Source organism: Clupea harengus, chromosome 13 (assembly GCF_900700415.2).
Source record: "Clupea harengus chromosome 13, Ch_v2.0.2, whole genome shotgun sequence".
In the NCBI taxonomy this organism is placed as follows: Eukaryota; Metazoa; Chordata; class Actinopteri; order Clupeiformes; family Clupeidae; genus Clupea; species Clupea harengus.
This window is the reverse complement of record NC_045164.1, coordinates 12,985,470-12,990,469: the sequence shown is the minus strand read 5'-3', so window position 1 is coordinate 12,990,469 and position 5,000 is coordinate 12,985,470.

Sequence of the window (5,000 nt, the reverse complement as noted above, 5' to 3'; positions counted from 1 at the left end):
AAGAGAGAGAGAGAGAGAGAGAGAGAGAAAGTGAGGAGAAAGGATACAAAGTGTGGAGATGGGAACAAAAGAAGATGGACAACAGAAGAGGAAGGGAGACCGCCAAAGACAGGAAGTGTGAAAACAGGGATAAAGCAGGGAAAGAGGGATGAGGAGTGAGAGACAGGCAGAAAAATCAGACAGAAAGAGAGATGTGATAAAGAGAGAGAGAGAAAGAGAGTGAGTGAAAGAGAGAAGGAGTGAGAGAAAGAGAGATTCAGTTATGGCTGTCCCAAGGCAAATCCCTTTGACGCTGAGAGACTGTAAGACTCAGACTCAAAGACCTCTGAGGCCCAAAACAAAAAGCACAAGCAAGTAGAACAAAAACTTCCTGGATTCCAGCAATGTTTTGCTAGCTACAGAATACCCTCCATTTTTGTATATGCATGCTAAGATGCAGCAAGCTGCACACTATTAACTAAACTTAATGAATGAATGAATGAATGAATGAATGAATGAATGAATGAATGAATGAAGCGTTCTATGTGTGTACTGGTATGTAAGGATGTTAAACTATGAACTATGGTTAAGGGATTGACATGGAAGTTATGCCTTTGAGAAATGCCAGAATGATTCTAGAGCACAGGAGTGTGTGTAAAGAATGATTCTAGAGCACAGGAGTGTGTGTAAAGAATGATTCTAGAGCACAGGAGTGTGTGTAAAGAAGAGGCCATAACCATAGAGCCCCTTTGCATTCCTGTCATTTGTGTGCATATACAATATGTCACCACAGTGTATGTCTCCTGAAACACACACACACACACACACCCATACACACACACACACACACACAGACAGACAGACAGACAGACAGACAGACAGACAGACAGACAGACAGACAGACAGACAGACACACACAGACAGACAGACAGACAGACAGACACACACACACACACACACACACACACACACACACACACACACACAGACACACACACACACACACACACACACAGACACACACACACAGACACACACACACACACACACACACACACACACACACACACATTTCTCCCCTCTGTATGTCCCGCTCCTGCTGAGCACCAAGACCCCGCCTGTGGAACTGGAGCAGGCGACTTAAATCAACATGAACAGAAGCTTGCTCACACACACACACTAGTCTCATCCACACTACACACAGACACACACAACTACACTCTCAATCTCTCTCTGTATCTTGCTCACAAACACACACACACACACACACACACACACACACAGACGCTTGCTTATCACATACTGCACATGTAGACACACCTTCAGAAGTAATGAGCCCAAACCCAAACAGACCTGACTCCATCACGCAGGTTGTCCAAACACGGCCCTGCAGGTGATGCGTGGGGGGATCTCCGTGACTGGTTCTTATCAACACACAGAAACAGTGTGAACTCTGAATACCAACGCTGCACCTCTTCACAGACCATTTCAATTACACCCCCCCCCCCAACCCCCATCCCCTCCTCCCAGTCTTCTATAGAAGCCCATCTCGACTGCTATCTCACCCCAGGGTCACTGTTATCTCAGGTGTGTGTAGTCAGTTGGGGTAATAAGAATGATGTTTCTCTCCAGAGGAATGAAGCTCACCTGATAAACCAGTACGCCACACCAACTCCAAGGCTTTGAGGTACGATCAATGCTGCAATCCCAGAGGAGCAATTTGGTGTTTTAGGTTCTATTCATTTATTGTGATGCCAGTGTGAAACGCTTCGGTATCTTCATAAATGTGTATGTGTGTGTGTGTGTGTGTGTGTGTGTGTGTGTGTGTGTGGGTGTATATGTGTGTGTGTGTGTGTGTGTGTGTGTGTGTGTGTGTGTGTGTGTGTGTGTGTGTGTGAGTGTGTGTGTGTGTGTGTGTGTGTGTGTGCACTTTTTCTGTTTGGGTGAAAGTTCTGCCTGTCTGTATCACATCTTCCACAGTGCAGCACAGACATTGTCCAGGCATGAGTCTGCCTTAGTGGCGGGGCGAAGCGATAGGCCAGTGTTTACTAAGATCTGGGTCACTATCTAAACAAGCTATGGAAAAGTAAAGGAGGAGGACAGAGGGAGGAGGGAGAAAGAGAGAGAGAGGTGGGGAGGGTGAAGAGGAAGAAGGGGAGTACAGTGGAAGGGACTTAGCAATGGAAATGAGGAAAAACAGCTCCATAGCCGATGCTCTTCAACACATGTATCCATTGGATCTACTTCAATCTCAACTTTCTGTCCATCCTTGCACCTTCCCCATGTCTTACTCTCTCAAACATCTTCATAGTCGCTCATGATCTCTATAGGTCTATAATTTTTTATCACCATGTGCTAGGGCTGTGCAATTAAATTTCAATTTCAATTACGATTATGGCTTCCAATGATTATGAAAACAACGCAATCAAGATAAAACAGTTTATGTGCAGCATTCCGTTTGTTTTGACTTGTGTTATAAATCCAGCGCACTCATTTCCTTTACAGCGGTACACTTTCGCCCCTCCCTAAAAGCCCAAATGCATTCTGAGCCACCGAATAAGAAGCGCCGCTGCGGAAATTTCACACGATTTAATATTCATGACAACAAATACAATTATATTTTTTGGCAAGCTAAAGATAATACAGTTGAATGCACAAGCATAATCTACGGGGAAAATAAACAACAGCCAGAATTGAAGTAAGGAGTAACCTACGTTATAAGAATAGTGATGTAACACAGAGATAGTAATGTTGAGTTCTATGGTTGTCATGACAATGACACAATGACACAATGACACAAAAACAGAATGCTTGTACAGGGAAGAGCCATCCACGCTCTTAGTGTTATCCACTACAGTTCTAGACATAATACACTTTTTCTCAGTTATGGTAGCATACCAGTTTAAAGGCTAGCCTAAAAAGTCAACTCTGCTTGTATTTGGATTTGGACTTGCCTACATATAATAATAATATAACAAACTGTGCTTTTGCTGTGAGGTCTGTTTGGATCGGCGTCTGAGTCCCTGCCTGTGTCATGACAAACATCCATCTACCATCACCTCATCTCCAAACTCAGCCTCTACACACCTCTCAGTATCAGCCACACTCTGCCTCCTCAACACACCCCCTTCTGCCTGACCTCACACACTTCCACACACTGGCTCACCTCGCCTCACCTCGCCTCAGGCCCAGCAGGTGACCACTGCAGCGGTCAGTCCGCCGGCAGACTCTGACATGGGGAAATCAGCCCCCTCTCTGTCTCTGGACCAATGGAGGAATTCTCTTTTTCTTCCCTGTCTTCACCTTCCAAGGTGACCACACTGGCACAGAACAGCTGCTGTGGCCTCATCCAGATGACTGCTACACGTTGGCGGTGCGGCTGTAATGCATATGAAGCACTCCGGACTGCTGCAGCGCTGTTATATATGCAACCATTTGTCTGCTTCTTTTTCTGGCCCATGACAGCGCAGCATTCATAGGTAAACGCAGCGCAGCACAGTGAGGAGACCAGACAAGGGCTGAGAAGTAGAAGCAGCAATTACACACCATTATTATAGTCACACACACACACACACACACACACACACACACACATAAAAGCATACACACACACACACACACACACACACACACACACAAACACACACACACACACACACACACACACACGCACAAACACACACACACACACACTATTTATGGACTATGACACCAGAGGCAGAACTTTTGAAGTGCAAAACACAAAGAACAACCTCAGCACCTCCACAGTCCCAGGAGCCTCTCCTCAGCACCTCAACAGTCCTGTTGGGGCGCCCCAGGAGCCTCTCCACTGTAACTCCACATCCTGTTGGGGCGCCCCAGGAGCCTCTCCACTGTAACTCCACATCCTGTTGGGGCGCCCCAGGAGCCTCTCCACTGTAACTCCCCATCAGTAACCACACAAGCACCTCAACAGCACTCTTTCCTCTCCACATCAGTAACCACACACACACCTCAACAGCACTGTTTCCCCTCCACATCAGTAACCACACGAGCGCCTCAACAGCCCTGTTTCCCCTCCAGACCAAGCTCCTGAGGGAGCTGATGGTCCACCACTATGGGAGGCTGCCCAGACAAAGCCTCTCTCTCCATGGCATGAAAACAGCATTCACATGCTCCTCTGATTGATTACTGCATTGGAATCTGTTTAGATGTGAAGTTGATTCATATCACAAGGATTGCATTTATGTCGGGTTCAGTGCGGGTCACAAGCTGAGGGCAGAAATATACGACGGAGCCAAAAGTTACATTTTTGTTTACAGGCTCTGAAAGTCATTATGCTTGACTGACCAAACATTTTTCACCAATCTAAACATCCTGCTTTAGCTTCCCATAGAGAAGTCCCAAAAGTGTTTACAAGCTTCGCTGGCCATCAATGCTGGAAAAACATTGCGAGATAAATTCACTTTGGCATTTCTCAAAGCCAAGGCCAAGCTTACAGCCAAACATGACAAGCCAGATATATAAACTCACTGGAACATACAGTACTCCTCTACCAGGCACTGAACACACTGAGAATACATCATACAGAGAGATTTGACAGTACTTCAGAAGATCAACACAATTTCAATCTTCACCTCTCTGAGTATAGTACAGTAAAATATATATATAGTATGAGTATAGTACGGTATAATAGAGTATAGTATACTATATAGTATGAGTATAGTATGGTATAATAGAGTATAGTATATACTCTGTAAATACTCAGGTCCTCTACCAGTTTGTCATGCTATTTCTCTCACACTTTCCATGTTCCTGTCTCATTTATGACCGGTGTTTTTCTGTTTCTCTTTGATCTGAGGAGGGTTCAGAGATTGAAGCACAATACTGCAGTATGTCTGCATAGGAATATAAGATGTGCTCACTCTGATATTCACTCACAAAGCCTCTCATACATAATACTGTCTCTGTTTTGTTAACAATGTCGATTTTGAGTGACAGCTTAAGCTAAGTCTTCCCATGATGTCTCAATGTTTAAACTC